General features: G+C 42.8%; 2 long non-coding RNA genes across 5 annotated transcripts in view; one reads left to right on the top strand and one right to left on the bottom strand.

The window, feature by feature from the left end:
- The window catches only part of LOC125088469 (uncharacterized), a 54,424-nt gene that overhangs the window by 7,708 nt on the left and 24,667 nt on the right, over positions 1–22,049 (top strand). The window contains exons 4-5 of one of the 4 annotated variants that reach the window (XR_007123705.1): positions 9,225–9,235; positions 14,899–14,911. The exons of 2 other annotated variants lie outside the window; for them this stretch is intronic. This is a non-coding gene — a long non-coding RNA (uncharacterized LOC125088469). Of the gene's footprint in view, positions 1–2,919; positions 2,969–9,224; positions 9,236–14,898; positions 14,912–22,049 lie in introns of those variants that run through there. One more of the 4 variants, XR_007123706.1, reaches the window with a different exon arrangement.
- Positions 3,036–4,684, bottom strand: LOC125088480 (uncharacterized). The gene is made up of 3 exons (XR_007123716.1): positions 4,644–4,684; positions 3,493–3,603; positions 3,036–3,295 (listed from the first exon to the last, which is right to left on the bottom strand). It is a non-coding gene; the product is annotated as an uncharacterized LOC125088480 (long non-coding RNA).

The raw sequence follows: 22,049 nt of genomic DNA, 5'->3' as shown, positions 1-22,049 counted from the left end.
CCTGCCTTTCTGCCTACTTGTGATCTCTCTGTCAAATAAATAAATAAATCTTAAAAAAAAAAAAAAAAGAAGTGTTGGATTTCCTTTTCAGGAGAGCTGGAAAGCACCTATAAGAGTTCTCACAGGGAGGAGGAGAGAACCCCACCTGCTTTGGAAAGTGGGAGAGTGTGACATTACTCACTGCCACATTGGCCTCCTTTTTGTCTTTGCGATTGCCATTCCCACTCTGGGCACCTGGTTCTCATAGTTCTTGGAGCAGCTCTGACACTTGGGCTTCTGTGTTTCAGCTCAAAGAACATCTTAAAAAGGCTTGCCTTCCTTCCTTCCTTCTTTCCTTCCTTCCTTCCTCCCTCTCTCTCTTTCTCTGTCTTTCAGATTAATTTATTTGAGAGAGTGAGAGCACTTCAGCAGGAGCAGAGGAGGGAGAGGGAGAGGGAGAGGCAGGCTCCCTGCTGAGCAGGGAGCCCAATGCAGGACTCAATCCTAGGATGCTGGCATCATGACCTGAGCTGAAGGCAGACACTCAACTGACTGAGTTACCCAGGGGCCCCTTAGAAAGGCTTTCTGTGGCAAAGCCAGCTAGTGTCAGCCAGTCTGAGACTACATTTTCCAGAAGCCCTTGCAACCAGTTGAGGTCATGAGACTAGTTCTGTCCAATGGACTGTGACTAAGAGATGTATATCACTTAGGGCCAAAACTCTATTTAAAAAAATATCCCCCTGATTACTGAGGTATAATTGATGAAAAATGTAAGCGATTTAAAGTGTACAACATGATTATTTGTTATACATATACATTGTGAAATTATTACCACAGCCAAGTTAACTAATACATCCATTACCTCACATAGTTGCCTTTTCCCCCTTTTTTGGTGACAGCAAGTAAGGTATACTCTCTTAGAAAAAAAATTTTTTTTAAATGATTTATTTATTTATTTATTTGACAGAGAGAGAGATCACAGGTAGGCAGAGAGGCAGGCAGAGATAGAGAGGGAAGCAGACTTCCTGCTGAGCAGAGAGCCCAATGCAGGGCTCAATCCTAGGACCCTGAGATCATGACCTGAGCCGAAGGCAGAGGCTTAACCCCCTGAGCCACGCAGGCGCCCCACTCTTAGAAAATTTTAAGTACGATACAGTATTATTCACCATAGTCACCATGTTATATGTTAGATCCTAAGATCTTATTCATCTTATATAACTGAGTGTTTGAATCCTTTTAAAAGCCTGTCCCCATTTCCCCCAGCCCCTGGCAACCACCATTCTACCTTCTGTTTCTGTGAGTTTGGCTTTTTTAGATTTCATATATAAGTGATACCATGCAGTGTTTGTCTTTCTCTAGCTGACTTATCTCACTAGCATAATGGCCTCAAGATCTATCTGTGTTGTTGCAAATGGCAGGATTTCATGTTTCTCATGGTTTAATAATATTTCTTTATATATAAAGAAATAATATGGTGTGTATACACACACACACACACACACACACACACACCCCTCAAATCCTCTATCATTTCATTCACTGGTACACACTTGGGTTGTTTCCATATCTTGGGTATTGTGAATAATGCTGCTGTAATTATGAGAATATGGATGTCTCTGAGACAGTGATTTTTTTCCCCCTTTGGATATATTCCTAGAAGCAGAATTGCTAGATCATTTGGTAGTTCTACTTTTAGTTTTTTGAGGAACCCCCATCTCATATTTCATAGTGGCTGTACCGATTTACATTCCCATCCAAAAGTGTATAAGGATTCAGTTTTGGGCTGAGGATTTTAGGAAGCAAGTGGGGGTTCTCCAGTCTCTCATCTGGAATCCTTCAGAAGACTCTGAGCATTTTAGGAGATGGTGGAATCAGCAAGTGGAAGGAGTCTGGATCCCTAACTTAATATGTGGGCAACCAGAAATGCCCACTTTGGGAGGTTCGGTGAATGTGAAATAAACAATTTTGTGAGTACTGAAATGGTGGGGTTTGTTATAGCCGCTAGTATGACTCTAAACAGTATACTTCTAGACCTCATTGCTCAAGAGCTCACTATACCTCAGACTATTTGTGGTTGCGGAGTAGGACTCATTTTTTAATCTCTCCAATCTGTCCAATCTCTGTCCAACAAGAGAAGTCTTATTGATATTGATTATATTTAAGAATTATATTCAAGAATCAAGAATATTGGTTATATTCTTGGATGTCCTGGCCATGTCAAATTTCTGTGAGTTTTGTAATGCTTACTGGCAATTTCTGCACTTCTCTTGTTGCAGACCATTAACAACAGTGGACCAGTAGTGGTACTGCTTTAGCTTATTACCCTGTGTTATGTCTCTCCTTATCATTTACCACTCCCTATGATTATCTTGTTTATTTAGAGGTCTATTTGGTTATGGTATTCTTCCCAGTAGAACGTAAGCTCCTTCAGAAAGGAGTTGTACTTATCTTGCTCTGTTGAGTTTCCAGCTCCTAGTATAGTACCTGGTACATCCTACATGCTCAGAAATTCTGTGTTGAATAATGAATAAATTACAAACTTTGGTGGTGAGGGGGAGAAGAGGCAACCATACCTGTAATAGAAGTTCTCTACAATTGTAACTTGACCTGAATTCCTATTAGTTTACTGACAATTGCTTGACTCCCTGGCTTTCTGGTAGACCATAAGTACCCAAGATTAGGTCTGGTCTCTTACAACCCTCCTAAATTTCCCCTACTGGAGATTAGACCACACTGGACTGTCACTGCCTGGTGATATATCTGTCTTCACCTGGTTTATAAGTCCAGAGAGGGTATGGTGAATCTGAAGTGGTCACTGATATATCCCCAGTGTCATAGCACAGCCAAGGCCCTTGGTATGAACAGACTTATGGCATGAATGTATGATGTGAACAGGAAGAAGATGCCCTGAGGAAACAGTGCCCCACCCTGCCTCCACAGCCCCTATCTCCTGGCAGGATCCCAGGGTCGATCCTGAACTTTGGTCCAGTGGACTGCCCAGCTGCCCCTTTCTTACTCCATCGACTACCTCAAGATGCTGGCTCAGGCTGTCAACACTTAGCAGTCCAGACATTTAGAAAAGGTTTTCCCATTTGGCCCAAATGGATACTTAGAGCCAAGGTAAGTATCACTGTTGTATATATTTGGTAGTTTGCTGAAAAGGAGGTTAACGAGCAAATAAGTCCATCATGAGGAGTATCAAGATGGTGAGGGTGATGAGGCTTCCTAAAACAATCCCCAAGACTGCAATGTAGTAGGTTTGGTGGGAGGTCTCGGCTGCCAAGGCTCTGTTATTCCACATGTTGCTGTGCCTTGTCTGGTTAGAGGGGAGAGGCAGGGCAGGAATAGTTGGCCTTTAATGGGTTATTGTAATGGGTGAGCTATGGGACTGAAAGGACCCAGGGTGGGGACTTGAACCCACAGTAGGGACAAAAGAAAGAATTTGAGTTAAGGTCAAGGCCAGGATGAAAAGGGAGTACAGGAGGAGAGGATTGGCATGATGCAGTTTCCCACCTGGACAGAGAAGATCAAGGCTACAATGCCTATGGGAAAACACAGGAGGAAGGCGCAAATCGATAGGCACATGTGGTCTTTGGGGGGCTTGTCCCGCAAAATTTCAAATGCCTGTGGGCAGGGAATGGGTCATGGCTCAGTATGGCTTTTGGATTGTGCTGTCCCCTCTAACTCTTTTTCATGATAAACTGGCTCCTATAAATTCTTAGTTGACCTCCTTTAAAACTCATACTGACTCCCTCTAATTCCTATCATGTCTCCTGTAACCTGTCATTATTGCCTTTAATACCTCCTTCTACCCTGGATCTCCCAGCCCCCTCCACTCCTATGCTCTAAAATGCCTGCCTGTTTCCAGTAGCCCTTTCCCTGTCTCCTATAACCTCCTCCCTGTCTTCTAGAACTGCCTTGCAGGTCTCTACAGCATGTCTCACTTGGCCCCTAACACCGCCCCCACAAAATCCCTTGCTGACTCTGATGACTCTCATTGCCCTCCCTGGAGCCACAATTGAGCCACTATCACACTTTATTCCTGTAACACCCTCATGGTCCCCAAAAGCAGACTTTTGCCCCTATAAAACACCTACAAAGAAGACCCTACTCGACACTTGAACACTGCTTTCCATCTATAGAACCTTGTTCCGTCATAAAGCTCTCACCCTATAAAACTGTGTGTGCCTACAGTACCTCTCTCTTGATCTCATTTGCTCTCTCTCTCACTTTGTCCCTATGTACCATTGTCTGTTAGGAGCCTTACTGTTTACCCATAAACTCTCTCTTCCCCTCCCCCTTCCCACCACCCATGGCCTCTCTGTTGGCTCCTCTAAGACCTTCCTTGACCAACTCTAAATTCTAAGTCCTCTCATGACCCCTTGTAGCTCTAAATTCTAAGTCCTCTCTGTCTCCTTATAAAGGCCTGTCCTTTCTCCCTCTGCCACCTTCTTCCTACCTCAGAAAACAGCATTCTGACCCTTGAACCCCTCCTTCCTCCACTCATAGCAGCCTCCCGGTTCTCCTAAAGCCGTGTTCCCTCTAAATAGTTCTTATAACACCCTGTCTCCTCTTGAGACCCTTCTTTCCCCCTCATTCTGCCATTACTCACGCTTTCTTCCTCCCACCCTATCCCCCCATGAATTCCCTGCCCCTTCAAACACCCCCATTAAGGCATCTGGGTCTGGGTAGATGAGCTTCTTCCTCATTCCAACCTGCCAGGGGTTACCGCGGAGACCATGCAGGCCCCGCCTCCTATCCTGTCTTTCTATTACTGTTGGCTGATTGAGGTTGCATGTGATAGGGTGGGGAATCCAGTACTCACAAGGCTGCTGATTGGTCTGAAGGAGTTCAGACTCTTCCTACTCTCTTAGGTGATTGGTCAATTCCGGGAGTTTTTATTAGTTTAGTTTCGAAGGTCGTTTATATGTTTTGGATACAAGTCCTTTCTCGGATATGTGATTCGCAAGTGTTTTCTCTGGGTCTGTTGTTTATCTTTTTAATTTTCTAACAGTGTCATGTGCAGAGGAAAGTTTTTAATTAGTATTAAACTCAATTTTTTCTTTTATGGATGTGCTTTTGTTGTCATGTCTAAGAGTTTCTCTGCTTAATCCAGTGTTAGGAAGATCTTATATATTTTCTTCTAAATGTGTGATAGACTTACATTTTACATTTAAATATGTGATCCAGGGGCACCTGGGTGGCTCAGTGGTTAAGCCTCTGCCTTGGGCTCAGGTCATGATCTCAGGGTCCTGGAATCGAGCCCCGCGTCGGACTCTCTGCTCAGCAGGGAGCCTGCTTCCTCCTCTCTCTCTCTGCCTGCCTCTCTGACTACTTGTGATCTCTGTAAAATAAATAAATAAAATCTTAAAAATAAATAAATAAAGTGCCAGAGAACAAAATGATTAAAAAAAAATATGTGATCCATATTGAGTTCATTATTGTACAAGAGGTAGGGTTTTTTTCTTTCTTTCCTTCTTTTTTTTTTTAGATTTTATTTATTTTACAGAGATCACAAGTAGGCAGAGAGGCAGGCAGAGAAGGGGTGTGGGGGGGAAGCAGGCTCCCCGCTGAGCAGAGAGCCCTATGCAGGGCTCGATCCCAGGACCCTGGGATCATGACCTGAGCCGAAGGCAGAGGCTTTAACCCACTGAGCCACCCAGGCACCCCAATAAATAAAATTTTTAATAAAAAAATTTCCTACTGCTCAAAAAAGAAATAAAAAGAAAAATTAAAAAGCATTTTGAGCTTAATGTAAGTGAAGACACAAAATGTAAAAATATATGTGAGTTTGTCAAAGCAGTAGTTGAGGGGGAATTTATAGGAATAAATACCTATTTTAGGAAAGAACAGTGTCTTAGTCCACTCAGGTTGCTATAACAAAATGCCATAGACTGGGTAGCTTATAAACAACAGAAATGTATTTCCTACAGTTCTGGAGACTGGGAAGTCCAAGATCAAGGTACTGGCATATTCAGCATCTGGTAAGAGCCTCACCTTCCTCCTAGACAAGAGTCTTCTTAGTGTAATCTCATGGTGGATGTGGCAAGGGATTTCCCTCAGGCCTCTTTTATATTGGTACTAATCCCATACATGAGGTTTCTGCCGTCATGATCTAATCACCTCCCAAGGCTCTACTTTTTTTTTTTTTTTAAAGATTTTATTTATTTATTTGACAGAGAGAAATCACAAGTAGGCAGAGAGGCAGGCAGAGAGAGAGGAGGAAGCAGGTTCCCTGCCGAGCAGAAAGCCCGATGTGGGGCTCGAACCCAGGACCTGGGATCATGACCCGAGCCGAAGGCAGCGGCTTAACCCACTGAGCCACCCAGGCGCCCCCCAAGGCTCTACTTCTAAGTACCATTATGTTAGGGATGAAGCTTAAGTGAATTTTGTTGAGACACAAACATTCAAGTTATAGCTAAAATTAATGATGTCTGCTGTCTCTTTAAACGTCTGGAAAAAAGAAGAGAAAATTACCCTGAAAGTAAGCACAAGAGTCTTTTTCAACAAATGGTGCCAGGAAAGCTGGATATCCACATTGTAAGAGAATGAAGTTCAGTCCTTACCTTATCCCATCTATCAAAATTAACTCAAAGTGGATCAAGAAAATATTTGCTAATCATATATCTGATAAGGGGTTAATATTGGAATACATAGGGACAGCCTAGGTGGCTCAGTCTGTTAAGCCACTGCCTTCGGCTCCAGTCATGATCCCAGCGTCCTGGGATCCAGTCCCACATTGGGCTCCTTGCTCAGCAGGGAGCCTGCTTCTCCCTCTGCCTCTGCCTGCCACTCTGCTTGCCTGTGCTCTCCCTCCCTCCCTCCCTCCCTCCCTCCCTCCCTCCCTCTCTCTCTCTCTCTGACAAATAAATAAATAAATCTTTTTTAAAAATTTAGAATATATAAAAAACTCTTGCTACTTAACCAAAACAAAAATAGCCTGACTTAAAAATGGGGAAAGGAGGGGAGGGTGGGGTTATGGATATTGGGGAGGGTATGTGCTATGGTGAGTGCTGTGAAGTGTGTAAACCTGGCGATTCGCAGACCTGTACCCCTGGGGATAAAAATATATGTTTATAAAAAAATTTAAAGAACATGTGGAAAAAAAAATCTGATTGTGTTTAAATCAGATTCCCACCCCCCCCCCCAAAAAAAATGGGGAAAGGACATTTCTTCAAAGAAGAAATACAAATGAACAAGAAGCATTTGATCAACATCACTAATCATTAGGGAAATGACAATCAAAATCACAATGAGATGTCACCTCATACCCATCAAGATAGCAATTATTAAAAAACAAAACAAAACAGAAAATGACAAGTGTGAAGAAGGTAGTGCAGAGAAATCGGAACATCAGTGCACCGTTGGTGGGAAAACAAACTGGCATACCTGCTATGGAAAAATCTATGGGGGTCCCTGAAAAATAAAAAATAGAATTACATATGATGCAGCAACTCCACTTTTAGGTATATATCCAAAATAATTGAAAACAGGGTCTGTAAGAGGTATTTGTACATCCCTATTTTTACTGCAGAATTATTCACAATAGTCAAAAGGTGATACTAACCCAAGTGTCCATTGATGGATGAATGGATAAATAAAATGTGATTGAGTTTCTTTGGTTTGCTTCCCTCTTTCTTTTTTTCCCCCTTCCCATATGTTCATCTATTTTGTTTCTTAATTTCCACATATGAGTGAAACCATATGGTATTTATCTTTCTCCAACAGACTTATTTTACTTAGCATAATACACTCTAGCTCCGTTCATGTTGTTGCAAATGGCAAGATTTTATTCTTTTCGATGGCTGAGTAGTATTCCATTGTATAGATATACCACATCCTCTTTATCCATTCATCAGTTGATGGACACTTGGGCTCTTTCCATAATATGGCTGTTGTTGATAATGCTGTTATAAACATTGGGGTGCATGTACTCCTTTGTATCTGTATTTTTGTACCTTTTGGGTAAATACCTAGTAATTCAATTGCTGAGTCTGAGGGTATTTTATTTTTAACTTTTTGAGGACCCTCCATACTGTTTCCCAGAATGGCTGCACCAGTTTCCATTTCCATCAGCACTGTAAGATGAATCACTAAATTCTACTCTTTTTAAAAAAAATATTTTATTTATTTGACAGACAGAGATCACAAGTAGGCAGAGCAGCAGGCAGAGAGAGAGGGGGAGGCAGGCTCCCCGCTGAGCAGAGAGCCCGATGTGGGGCTCGATCCTAGGACCCTGGGATCATGACCCAAGCCAAAGGCAGAGGCTTTAACCCACTGAGCCACCCAGGCGCCCCCTAAATTCTACTCTTGAAACCAATATTACACTATACGTTAACTACCTAGAATTTAAGTAAAAATTTGAAAAAGACAAAAAAACATGATAGATATCCTTAAAAAGGAAGGAAATTCTGATATATGCTATGACATGGGTGGACCTTGTGTACATTATGCTAAGAAAAATAAATGTCACCAAAAGACACTATATGATTCCACTTATATAAGGAACCTAGAGTAGTCAAATTCATAGAAACAGAAAGTAGAATGGTGGTTGTCAAGGGCTGGGGGGAGCAAGGGAATGGAAAATTGTGTTTATTTTATTTTATTTTTGAGATTCTATTTATTTATTAGAGAGGGAGAGAATGAGCAGGCAGGGCAGCAGGCAGAGGGAGAGGGAGAAGCAGGCTTCCAGCTGAGCAGAGAGCCATTCCTGGGGCTCAATCCCAGGACCCTGGGATCAGGACCTGACAGAAGGCAGATGCTTAACTGACTGAGCCAACCAGGTTCCTCGGGAGTTGTGTTTAATGGGTATGGAGTTTAGTTTTACAAGATGAAAAGGCTTCTGGAGATTGGTTGAAAATATGAAAGGTACTTTATAATACTGAACTTCAAAGATTTTAGAATGGTAAGTTTTGTATTATGTGTATTTCACCACAATTTTTAAAATGCCATTTATAATAGGGTCAAAAATATTAAATATTTCAGGATAAATCTGACAAAAAGCATGTAAGATTTGTACATTGAAAACTACAAAACATTGCAAAGAGATTTTATTTTTTTTAAGATTTTATTTATTTATTTTACAGAGAGAGACATAGTGAGAGAGGAAACACAAGCAAGGGGAGTGGGAGAGGGAGAGGCAGGCTCCCCACTGAGCAGGGACTCCATCCCAGGACCCTGGGATCATGACCTGAGTCCAAGGCAGACGCCCAACAACTGAGCCACCCAGGCACCCCTGCAAAGAGATTTTAAAGATGTCTTGAGTAAATGCAGAGATGTGCCATGTTCATAAATTGGAAGACACAAAATATTGTTAAGATGTCAATTCACAAACTGATTTATAGAGTCAGTGTAGTCCCAATGCAGGCTTTTTCTTTTAAAATAAATTTACAGGTTTATCCCTAAATTCAGATGGAAATTAAAAAGAACTAGAAGAGTCAAAACAACTTTGAAAAGGAAGAGAGGGAAGAACTCACACTGTTTCACTTCAAGGCCTGTTATAAGTCAGAAATTAAGACAGCGTGGTATTGATCAAGAAAGACAAATAGATCATGGAAAAGGGTAGCCTATTCTTAGTTCAAAGACAGATCTTAACATATGTAAGCATTTGAGGTTTTTAAAATGTGCAAAAACAATAGAGTGAAGAAGGCTAGTGTTTTCAACAAATGTCCTGGGATTAATTGGCTATCCATATGCAGAAGAACATATTTAGATGCATACCTTATGCCAATAAAAATGACCTCAGCATGGATCCTAGATCTAAATGTAAAACCACAACCATAAAACTTCTAGAAGAGAACATAAGAGAAAACTCGAGTTAATCAAAGATTTCTGAGATTCAACAACAAAAGCATGATCTGTTAAGGGCAAAATTGGCCTCATCAAAGTTAAAACTTCTGCTCTTCAAAAAATACTGTTAAGGGGCACCTGGGTGGTACAGTCATTAAGTGTCCAACTCTTGGTTTTGGCTCAGAGGTTGTGATCTCAGGTTCATGAGTTTGAGCCCAATGTTGGGCTCTGCACTCAGCACGGAGTCCGCTTGAAATTCTCTCTCCTTCTCCTTTTGCCCCTCCCATTTGCACTCTCTCTCTCAAATAAATAAATAAATAGATATATATTTTAAAAGACATCGTTAAGAGAATTAAAAGTCAAGCTACAAACTGGAAAATATGATAAAGGGCTCAATTCCAAAATAGATCGGGAACTCTCAAAATTCAATAATAAAGCAAACCGATAAAAATTGGCAAAAGACTTGAACAAAAACTTTACCAAATAGGTATATAAATGGTAGATAAATCCTTGGAAAGGTACTATCATTAGCCATTAGGGAAATGCATATTAAAATCATAGCGAGATACCACTACATTCTAATTATGGCTTAAATTAAAAAGAGTAATCATACCAAGTGCTGGCAAATATTTGGAGCAATTGGAACTCTCATACCTGGCTGATACGAATGTAAAATGGTACAACCACTTTGGAAAAACTCTTTGGCAGTTTCATAAAGGTTAAACATTCATCTACCATATGATTTGGGCATCCCATTCCTAGTTATTTATCTAAAAGGGATGAAAGCATATATGCATACAAGAATTTGTCTATGTAAATCTAAAAAAAAAAAAAAAAAGGGGGCGCTTGGGTGGCTCAGTGGTTAAGCCTCTGCCTTCGGCTCAGGTCGTGGTCCCAGGGTCCTGGGATCGAGCCCCACATCGGGCTCTCTGCTCAGCGGGGAGCCTGCTTCCTCCTCTCTCTCTGCCTGCCTCTCTGCCTACTTGTGATCTCTGTCTGTCAAATAAATAAATCTAAAAAAAAAAAAAAAAAGAATTTGTCTATGACTGTTCACAGCAGCCCTGTGTGTGTGTGTGTGTAACTTCCTGGAAGTGTCCTAAAGGACAGGTCCACTTTCCCTTCCTCTGTCTCACTGCCTTGGATGCACATGTGATGGCTTGAGCAGCCATTTTGGGCTTTGGGGATGAGTGCACCAGATTAGAGAACAGGAACAGATGGATGGAAGGAGCCCTACCTTGACATTCTTTTTTTTTTTTTTTTAATATTTTATTTATTTGACAGAAAGAGGGAGAGATCACAAGTAGGTAGAGAGGCAAGCAGAGAGAGAGGGGGAAGCGGGCTCCCTGCTGAGCAGAGAGCCCAATGTGGGGCTCGATCCCAGGACCCTGAGACCATGACCTGAGCCGAAGGCAGAGGCCCAACCCACTGAGCCACCCAGGTGCCCCCCTACCTTGACATTCTGAGAGGCCTTCAGGCCAGTCATAATCACCAAACTCCAGACTTTTATGTGAGAGGGAAATGCCTCTACATTGTTGAAAGTGTATGTGTGGTTTCCCGCCTGGCCCCCTGCTCTGTTACTTGCTGCTGAACCTCAACCTAATTAACAGTTCACCTCACTGTCTTTCTGGTGCATGAGCCTGGGTCATCAGTGTTGATCTTAAAAGAAAAAAGCCACCTATTTTTACCAGAAAATAAGTTTATTCATTAATAGCAGAGGAATTGCAATTCGGAACAAGCAAACTATGGCGAATCTTAGGCCAGTCCTGAGAGCTGGAGGGAGGTGGGGGGAGGGTAGGGGCTTACTTTTATAAGAGAAAGGGGGAAGCTGGGAAGGGCTGTTTCCCTGAGTTCTCATTGGCTGGGTTGCTGGGAGTGCTAGGAGCAAGTCTCCCCTCCATTCCTCGCCCGCTGCTGGGATCTGTAAAGCAAGCTTCTTCCTGTTGGGGAATGAATATTTGCTTCTTATGGCAAGTAGCAGCCGGTGACAGCCTTCTTTTTAGGGCCTCCCAACTCCATTTAAAATATTTATTTTTCACATCGGCATCATTTTTTTTTAACATTTATTTGTCAGAGAGAGAAATAGAGAGAGCGCGCACAGCAGGGGGAGCAGCAGGCAGAGGGAGAAGCAGCCTCCCCACTGAACAAGGAGGCTGACAGAGGACTCGATTGCAGAACCCTAGGATCATGACCTGAGCCAAGGCAGACACTTAACTGACTGAGCCACCCTGGTGTCCATTCACATCAGCATCAGACGTTGTGGGGTTAACAATCAAAACCAGCCAAAAGCCCGTGCAGTTCTGAAGACTCGGGGGTTTGCTCTGAATTGTAGGGAAAGCATGGGCTCTGTCCATCCCCACAGCACTCCCTGCGGGTTCCGTCCTACAGGTGAGAAACCCGAAGCACAGGAAGGTTAATTAGCTTCAGCACCGGGTCCTGACTCGGGCTTGAACTCAGGCAGGCTGGCTTCAGCGTCCATATGCCTGCCCCCATCTGTGTCCAGGAAAGGCCTGGCTGCTCCAGCAGGTCCCATCCTGGGAGGCCCCTGGAACCCGGCATAGAGCTAGGGCACTGACCAGGCAGAGCAGCGTACAGCTCTCCCTTTGCACTTCATTCTCTTACCAGCCCTCAAGCCGGCTAATGCAGACAGTCCTCCTTCCTGGGGCTAAGGATGTAGGATCAGGATCCTGGGCTGGGGATGAAAAGGGTGCTGAGGTCACCTTAGGAGGGGTGTCCCTTCCCTTGGGAGAGGCCCTTTGTCCCGGACTCTTGTTTCATGCTAATAGAAGGACCGAGGGCCTCCCCAAGGACAGGGAGGTGAGTGGGAGGCCCTGGAGATCTTTGAGTCAGCTGGTCCCTGTCCATGACCACTGCAGAAAACTGTCAAGAGCAAGTTGATGAAAGTGGTGTGTAGTAGTGGCAGTGGGAGACAGAACGGGCTTGAAACAGAAGGTGGCTCGAGGGGTGCATCACAGAGTCTCCCCAGGGACGAGAGTGTTGGTCCTGAGGCTGGGCCTCAGCAGGTGGGGTGGGCTGGGCAAGTTTGGAGAGAGAGGAGCCAAGCCAGAATGCCAGTGGGTCTTAAAGATGAGTGAGGTGACAGAAGAGCGTAGGTCATCTTCACCCCGAGACTGCCACTGCATTGTCAACATCTATGCAGGCTCTCTGTCACTCTCTACAGAATTTTGCAGCTGGGCTCCCTCTCAGGATCTGCAAAATGTCAGTGGCTATGTCTGGGGTCTTCATACCAGAGGCCCCTAGATCCACTGGAAGCCATGGTACTAGTTCTGTCTGATCGACTGAGCACAAAAGTGATATATGTTGCTATAAGGCCAAAACTCTATTTTTTTAAAAAAGGATTTTTTTTTAACTGTCTTACTGAGATATAATTGACAAAACTCTAAAATATTTAAAGTGTACAACATGGTAATTTGGTATATATATACATTTTGAAATTATTACCACAGTCAAGTTCATGAACACACCCATCACTTCACAGTTACCTTTTCGTGAGAACACTTTATATACGCCAGCATATTTTAAGTATACAGCCCAATATTGTTAACTATAGTCACGTTATATATTAGATCCTCCCATATTATTCATCTTATAACCAAAGTTTGTACTATTTTCCCAGACTGTCCTCATTATATTCTTTATTCATTCATCCACTGCTAGACAGTTGGGTTGTTTCCAATCTTGGCTATTGTGAATAATGGTGCAGTCATCACAGTTTGCAGATATCTCATTGATTTTATTTCCTTTGGATATGTATCCAGAAGTGGGATTACTGGATCATATGGTACTACTAGTTTTAATTTTTTGAGGCATCTTCATGCTGTTTCCTATGGTGGCTGTCAAAATTTACATCCCCACCAGGAGTACAAAGGGTTCACTTTTGGGTGGAGGATTTTAAGAAAGTAGTGGAGGTTCTCCAGTCTCTCACCTTCTGCCTCAATCAAAACACTCTGAGTCCTTAGAAGATGGTGGAATCACCAAGTGGAAGGAGCCTGGATGGTTGACTTAGTATGTGGGCTACCAGAGATGCCCACACTGGGAGGATCTGTGAGCATGAAACAAAGTTCTGTCATGTGAGCTATGGAATTGGTAGAGTTTGTTATAGCTGCTAGCCTGACCCTCAACAATATACCTTCTAGAACTCATGGTCCACTAGCCTAGAGCATCTCAAACTATTTGTGGTTGTAGATATCTCCAGTCTGTCATGGATAGATTTTTGGTCCATACCCCGTTGGACAAGACAAGTTTATTGAGCATATACTTGGATGTCTTGGCAATGCCAAATTGCTGTTAGTTTCAAAGTAACTATTAGCAGTCTCTATAGTTACTTTGTTGCAGATCATTAAGAGTTGGTTATAATACTAAGGTCAACCAGAAAGGGGTCTTATTTTGGTGTGCTGAGATCCCAGTTCCTGGCTCCTAGTACAGTGCCTGTTACATCGTAGGTGCTCAGAAAGTATTTGTTGACTTATGAATAAATCACAAACATTATGGGTGGTGGTTGGAGAGGGTATTAAAAAAAAAAACACTCATAACCTGACCTGAATTCTAACTTGTTCACCGACAGCGGCTTAACTCCCTGGTTTTCTGGTAGACCACAGGTACTCCAGAGCAGTTCTCCCCTCTTACATTCCCATTCCTTCGTTTTCTCCTCTTGAAGATTGGACTACTCTGGACTGTCACTGTCTGGTGATATGTGTGTCTTCTACCCTGGTTTATAAATTCTGAGAGGGTGTGGAAGGATGTGAAGTTGTTACTGTTAGGTCCCTAGAATCGGACAGCACAGCCAAGGCCTTTGACAGCATAAATAGAGTTAGGGCATGAATGTATGAATGTGGGTAGAGGGATGCTACCCTGGGGAACCAGTGCCCACCCTGTATCCCATGACCCTCATGCCTTGACAGGATCCCAGTGTTGGTCTTGGGCCCAGGTCCCATAGGTTGTCTTGAGCGACCACTTCTTTCCCCCATTAACCACCTCAAGTTGCTGGCTCAGGCTATCCATACCGGGCAGTCCAGACATTGATGAGCAGTTGTCCCATTTGGCTCAAATGTATACTTAGAGTGAAGGTGACTGACACTGTTATGTATTTGGTGGTTTGTTCATGAGCTGAAGAGGAGGTTACCGAGCAAATACGGTCATCATGATCACAATCCAGGTGTTGAGTATACCGATGCATCCCAAAGAAATTGCTATGACTGAGAGTACGAAGGTTGTCTCAGAGGTCTCAGCTGCCAATTCTGGTTCATCCCTATAGTTGTGGCGCCTTGTCTGGGTTTGAGGGGAGAAGAGAAATGGGAATAGATGGGCTTAAAGGGTTATTTAAGCCCTTTTGTAAGGAAGGGTGTAAGGAACCAGGATGGGGGCCTGAACCAACAGGAGGTTAGATCATGGACATAACTGGTTCAGGTTCAGGGCCAGGGTGGAGAGGGAGGAGAGGGCAGGAATGGTTTGACACAGATTCCCACCTGGGAAGAGTAGTACATGGCTGCACTGCCTATGGGACAACACAGCAAGTAGGCCAGGATCGCCAGCACAAGGTAGTCCTTTGGGGGCTCATCAGACATAATTTCAAATGCCTGGGGGCAGGGGTAGGTTATCTCTCAGAATGACTTCTGGACTCTATTGTCCCCTCTGACTACCTCCTGTTTCATGCTAACACATCTCTCTTTGGCTTCTATAAATCTTCATTGACTCCCTTTAAAACTCATACTGATTCTAACTCCTCCCATGTCCCCTGTAACCTGTCATTATTGCCTTTAATACCTTCTTCTACCCTGGATCTCCCAGCTCCCTCCACTCCTATGCTCTAAAATGCCTGCCTGTTCTCAGTAGCCCTTTCCCTGTCTCCTATAACCTCCTCCCTGTCTTCTAGAACTGCCTTGCAGGTCTCTACAGCATGTCTCACTTGGCCCCTAACACCGCCCCCACAAAATCCCTTGCTGACTCTGATGACTCTCATTGCCCTCCCTGGAGCCACAATTGAGCCACTATCACACTTTATTCCTGTAACACCCTCATGGTCCCCAAAAGCAGACTTTTGCCCCTATAAAACACCTACAAAGAAGACCCTACTCGACACTTGAACACTGCTTTCCATCTATAGAACCTTGTTCCGTCATAAAGCTCTCACCCTATAAAACTGTGTGTGCCTACAGTACCTCTCTCTTGATCTCATTTGCTCTCTCTCTCACTTTGTCCCTATGTACCATTGTCTGTTAGGAGCCTTACTGTTTACCCATAAACTCTCTCTTCCCCTCCCCCTTCCCACCACCCATGGCCTCTCTGTTGGCTCCTCTAAGACCTTCCTTGACCAACTCTAAATTCTAAGTCCTCTCCATGTCCCTTTATAACCTCTTCTCTGTCCCCTTATAAAGGCCTGCCCTTTCTCCCTCTGCCACCTTCTCCCTACCTCTGAAACCAGCGTCCTGATCCTCTGAACCCCTTTCCTCCACTCATAGTAGCCTCCCCGTTCTCCTAAAGCCGTGTTCCCTCTAAATAGTTCTTATAACACCCTGTCTCCTCTTAAGACACTTCTTTCCCCCTCATTCTGCCATTACTCACGCTTTCTTCCTCCCACCCTATCCCCCCATAAATTCCCTCCCTGCCCCTTCAGACACCTCATTAGGGAATCTGGATTAGTCACTACCAAGGCTATGGGGAGCCTCTCCCTCACCCAACCGGCAGGAATTACCATAGAGACCATGCAGGTTCCGCCTCCTATTCTATCTTTCTATTATTATTGGCTGGTTGAGGTTGCATGTGATAGGGCGGGGAATCCAATACTCACATGGCTGCTGATTGGTCTGAAGGAGTTCAAACTCTTCCTACTCTCTTAGGTGATTGGTGATGTCAAACCGGGGAGTCTTGTGGGGGCGGGGTGGGGAGGGAAGTACCGCTCCGGGCAAGAATGATGTAGGCCTAGGAGTCTTGGGTTGCTTCCAGCACCTTGAGAGTGGTCATTTAACAGCTTGGAGTCAGGTTCTTTAGCAGTAGGGGGAAACTGTGAGAATTAACATCGTTTCATGTGCATATTTTCAACTGGTATATCCTCTTTGGTGAAGTGTCAGTTCAAATCTTTTTCTCAGTTTAAAAAATTGGTTTGTTGTCATTACGGTAAAATAGGGGGTCACTTACATATTTCCGATACAAGTCTTTGTCAGATGTGTGATATACAAATATTTTCTCTGGCTCTGTAGCTTATCTTTTCATTTTTGAACAGTGTCATTTGGAGAACAAAGGTTTTTACTTTGAATTGAGTCTTTATTTATTTATTTTTTACTTTTATGAATGTACTTTTGGTGTAATGTCTAAGAAGTCTGCTTAATCCAGGGTCAGGAAGATATTCTCTTAATGTTTGACAGATTTACATTTTACATTTAGATCAATGATTCATATTGAGTTAATATTTGTATAAGATGTGAAGTTTTAGTGGGGATTAATTATGTTTTGCAGATGGTGGTCTAATTAATCTAACACCATTGAAAGAAACCCTGTTCTTCTATAAATTGCATTTTGATTTATATTATAATAAACTGATCATATTCATGTGGGTCTCTTTCTACACTCCTTATTCTGTTTTGTTGATCTGGTGTCTATCCATTTGCAAATACCACACTATGTTATTAATGTAGTTTTACAGTGATTCTGAAAATTGGGTAACATGAGTACTCCAAATTTGTTGATCTTTTTCAGAATTGCTTGACTTATTTGTGTAGATCTAGAAATCTCGTTGGTCTTTTAATAGGAATTGCATTAATGATTCAGATCAGTTTGGGAGAGACGTGGAGTTTCCATTTCACCAGCACAGGAAGCCTCTCCATTTAAGCCTTTTCCTTCCTTCATAAGCAGCTGTAGTTCAAACACAGAGCTGATACACATAATAGGTTTAGATTTATACCCAACTACTTGCTTTGTGAGAACTATTGCAAATGATACTATGATGATCATTTTTGATAGCTGTTATTTTATTTATTTACTATTTTGTACAGAAGTATAATTAACATATGGTGTTATGTTAGTTTCATGAGCACAACATAATGATTCAGCAATTCTATGTATTACTCAGTGCTCATCAAGATAGGTGTATTCTTTTTTTTTTTTATAAAGATTTTTATTTACTTATTTGACAGAGTGAGCACAAGTAGGCAGAGAGGCAGGCAGATAGAGAGGAGGAAGTAGGCTCCCTGCCGAGCAGAGAGCCCGATGCAGGGCTCAATCCCAGAACCCTGGGATCATGACCTGAGCCGAAGGCAGAGGCTTTAACCCACTGAGCCACTCAGGCGCCCCAAGATAGGTGTATTCTTAATCCCCTTTACTTGTTTAAATAAACTTGATTGGATTGTTCACTGTTAGCATAAGGAAACACATTGGATTTTTGTGTGTTGATATTACAATCTGTGATCCTGCTTAAACTCATTTTATCCATTCCAGGAGTTTTGTTTTTGTTTTTGTTTCCTGGGTTTTTTGTAGATTCCTTGGGGTTTTCTACATAGACAATCATGTCATCTACAAACAGGGTAGTTTTATTTCTTCCTTCAAATCCCTATGACCTGGGACGCCTGTGTGGCTCAGTGGGTTAAGCCGCTGCCTTTGGCTCGGGTCATGATCTCAGGGTCCTGGGATCGAGTCCCGCATCGGGTTCTCTGCTCGGCAGAGATCCTGCTTCCCTCTCTCTCTCTCTGCCTGCCTCTCCATCTACTTGTGATCTCTCTCTGTCAAATAAATAAATAAAATCTTAAAAAAAAATCCCTATGACCTTTCTTTCTTTTTCTGACTTGTTGTACAGACTAGGACTTCCAGTCTGATGTGGAAATAGGAGCGATGTGGGAGAGAACATGCTTGCCTTGTGGCCAGTTTTAGAGAGAAAGCCTTCCCTTTTACCATGACATAGGATGTTCGCTATAGGTTTTCTCTAGATGCCCTTTATCAGGATGAAGAAGTTCCCTATTAGTCCTGGTGTGCTGAGTTTTTATTGTGAATTGACGCTGAATACTCCCAAGTGCCTTTTCTGCACCAACTGATGATGTGGGTTTCCTTCTTGAGATGGTTAATGTGGTTTGATTGCATTGATTGATTTTCTAATATTGAGCCAGCATGGCATTCCTGGGAGAAACCCCGGGTGGTGATGGTTTATATTCTATTCATATACTTTGTAATAGTCCCTTATTTTCTCTTTAGTGTCTTCAAGGGCCTCTAGATGTATTCCCTCCTTGTTTTCTGATATTGGTCATTCTATCTTCTGTCTTATTTTGTCAGTCTTATGAGAGGTTTATCAATTTTATCTGTTATTTTCAAGAACCAGCTTTTGGTTTCATTGATTTTCTCCATGGTTTCATTGTTTTCCCCTTGTCAATTTCATTGATTTTTTTTTTCTTCACTCTTATCTCTTGTTTCTTCTGTTTGTTTTGGTGGGGAGGGAATTATTTTGCTTTCTCTCTTTTTTTTAAGTATCTTTTTTTTTTTAAAGATTTTATTTATTTATTTGACAGAGAGATCACAAGCAGGCAGAGAGGCAGGCAGAGAGAGGAGGAAGCAGGCTCCCCGCTGAGCAGAGAGCCTGATGCGGGGCTTGATCCCAGGACTCTGAGATCATGACCTGAGCTGAAGGCAGCGGCTTAACCCACTGAGCCACTCAGGCACCCCTTTTTTAAGTATCTTAAGTTGGAAGCTAAGATCGTTAATTTGAGACATTTCTTCTTTTCTTTTTTTTTTTTTAAAGATTTTATTTATTTATTTGACACAGAGAGATCACAGGTAGGCAGAGAGTCAGGTAGAGAGAGAGAGAGAGAGAGAGAGAGAGAGAGGAGGAGGAGGAAGCAGGCTCCCTGCTGTGCAGAGAGCCCAATGCGGGGCTCGATCCCAGGACCCTGAGATCATGACCCAAGCTGAAGGCAGAGGCTTAACCCACTGAGCCACCAGGCACCCCAAGACATTTTTTATTTTCTCATATGTGTATTTGAGGTTGTACATTTCCTTTTAAGCACTGCTTTAGCTGTACCCCACATATTTTGGTATGTTATTTACTTCAATTTTGATCAGTTAAAAGCATTTTCTAATTGCCCTTGAAAGATGAATTACTTGCTTGTATGTTTTCCCCCCAAGTGTTGGGATGTTTTCCTATTATCTTTCTCCTGTTGGTCCCTACTTTACTTTTATGATGGTCAACATGTTAGTTTTCTATTTCTATTTAACAAATCACCATACACTCAGTGACTTAAAAAACAGTCATTCATCATCACACTGTTCTATAGGTGAGAAATCCAGAACCTGTATGGCCAAGTTCTCTGCTCAGGTTTTCACAAGGCTGACATGAATGTGTCTGCTGAAATGTGTTCTCATATGGAGCTCTGGATGTTCTTCTAAGCTCTTAGGGTTGTGGCAGATCAGTTCTTTGAGGATTTGGGACTGAGGCCATTGTCTATCAGCTATCAGCTTGGCTATCAGCCAAGATCTATTCTCAGTTCCTAAAGTCACATGCATACCTTGCTGCGTGGTCCTGTTCATCTCAAAGCCATCAAGGGAGAATCTCCCTCCATCAAAGTCTGTCTCACACTTTGAGTCTCTGACTTCCACTGTCTCTGACCTCTAGACCCGAATAAGACCTCATGTATTTAGGGTTAGATCCACTGAGATAATGTCCTTTTCTTAGAGTCAGCTGTGCCATATAACCTAACTTCATCACGGAAGAGATATAGCATCATATTGACGGTTGGGGATTATATAGGCTTATACCCCAGGGGCAGGAATATCGGTGGGAGGGCATATTAGAATTCTCATACCATAGTCAGATAATATGACTTTGTATGTATGGGTTGTTTTGTGTGCTTTCATATGCTTTTTATAATTTTAATTCTTGGGAATTTGTTACAAGTTTGTTTAATGAGCACAGATATGTTCTATCCTGATGAAGTTCCATGTGCATTTGAAAAGAATATGTATCTGCTGGGGCATCTGGGTGGCTCAGTGGCTTAAGCCTCTGCCTTCAGCTCAGGTCATGATCTCAGGGCTCTCTGCTCAGCGGGGAGCCTGCTTCCCCCCTCTCTCTCAGCCTGCCTCCCTGCCTACTTGTGATCTCTGTCAAATAAATTAAATAAAATCTTAAAAAAGAAGGAAAATACCAAATTTGTTTATAAATTCACCTGTTGATGAACATTGGATTGTTTTTAGTTTTTGCCTGTTACAAAGAAACGTTTTATAAACATTCATGTACAAGTTTTTATGTGAATGTGCATTTCATTTCTCAGATAGAAATACCCAATAGCGCAATTGCTGGGTTTCATATTTATTTTTTTTTAAGATTATTTATTTGAGAGAGAGAGAGTCGGGGGAGGGGGCAGAGAGAGTCCCAAGCAGACTCTGCACTGAGTGCAGAGCTGGTCACAGAGCTTGATCTCATGACCCTGAAATCACGACCTGAGCCAAAACCAAGGTTTGGATGCTTAACTGACTGCGCCACCCAGGCACCCTGCGTATTCAGTTTTTTTTTTTAAATTTTTTTCCTTTTTTATTTATTTGATAGAGAGAGAAATCACAAGTAGGTAGAGAAGCAGGCAGAGAGAGAGACAGGGAAGCAGGCTCCCCACTGAGCAGAGAGCCCGATGCGATGCGGGGCTCGATCCCAGGACCCTGAGACCATGACCTGAGGCGAAGGCAGAGGATTAACCCACTGAGCCACCCAGGCGCCCCCTGCATATTCAGTTTTATAAGTAACTGTTAAATTGCTTTCCAGACTAGGTGTGCCATCTCACACTGCCACCAGCCATGTATGAAGGATCAGGTTTCTCTGTACCTTTGGTGGTATTTGATGTTATCACTACTTTTTGTAAATCTGAGCCACTCTGGCAGATTTGTAGTGATATCGCAGTGTGCTTTTAATTTGCATTACCTTGATGGCTAATGATACTTAGCATCTTTTTATGTGTTTACTTGTTTACTTGCCATCTGTATATCTTCTTTGGTAGAAGGATGGGCATGTTGTTGTCCATTTTCTTTTTTTTTTTTTTTAGAGATATTTATTTATTTATTTGTTAGAGAGAGAGAGCACGCGAGCACAGGCAGACAGAGTGATAGGCAGAGTGGTAGGCAGAGGCAGAGGGAGAAGCAGGCTCCCCGCCGAGCAAGGAGCCAAATGTGGGACTCGATTCCAAGACACAGGGACCATGACCTGAGTCGAAGGCAGCCGCGCAACCAACTGAGCCACCCAGGCGTCCCTGTTGTCCATTTTCTAATTGGATTTTTTAAATATTTGGTTTTGATGCACTTTT

Source organism: Lutra lutra, chromosome 17, assembly GCF_902655055.1.
Source record: "Lutra lutra chromosome 17, mLutLut1.2, whole genome shotgun sequence".
NCBI classification, from domain to species: domain Eukaryota; kingdom Metazoa; phylum Chordata; class Mammalia; order Carnivora; family Mustelidae; genus Lutra; species Lutra lutra.
This window is presented reverse-complemented; position numbering and strand designations above follow the sequence as displayed.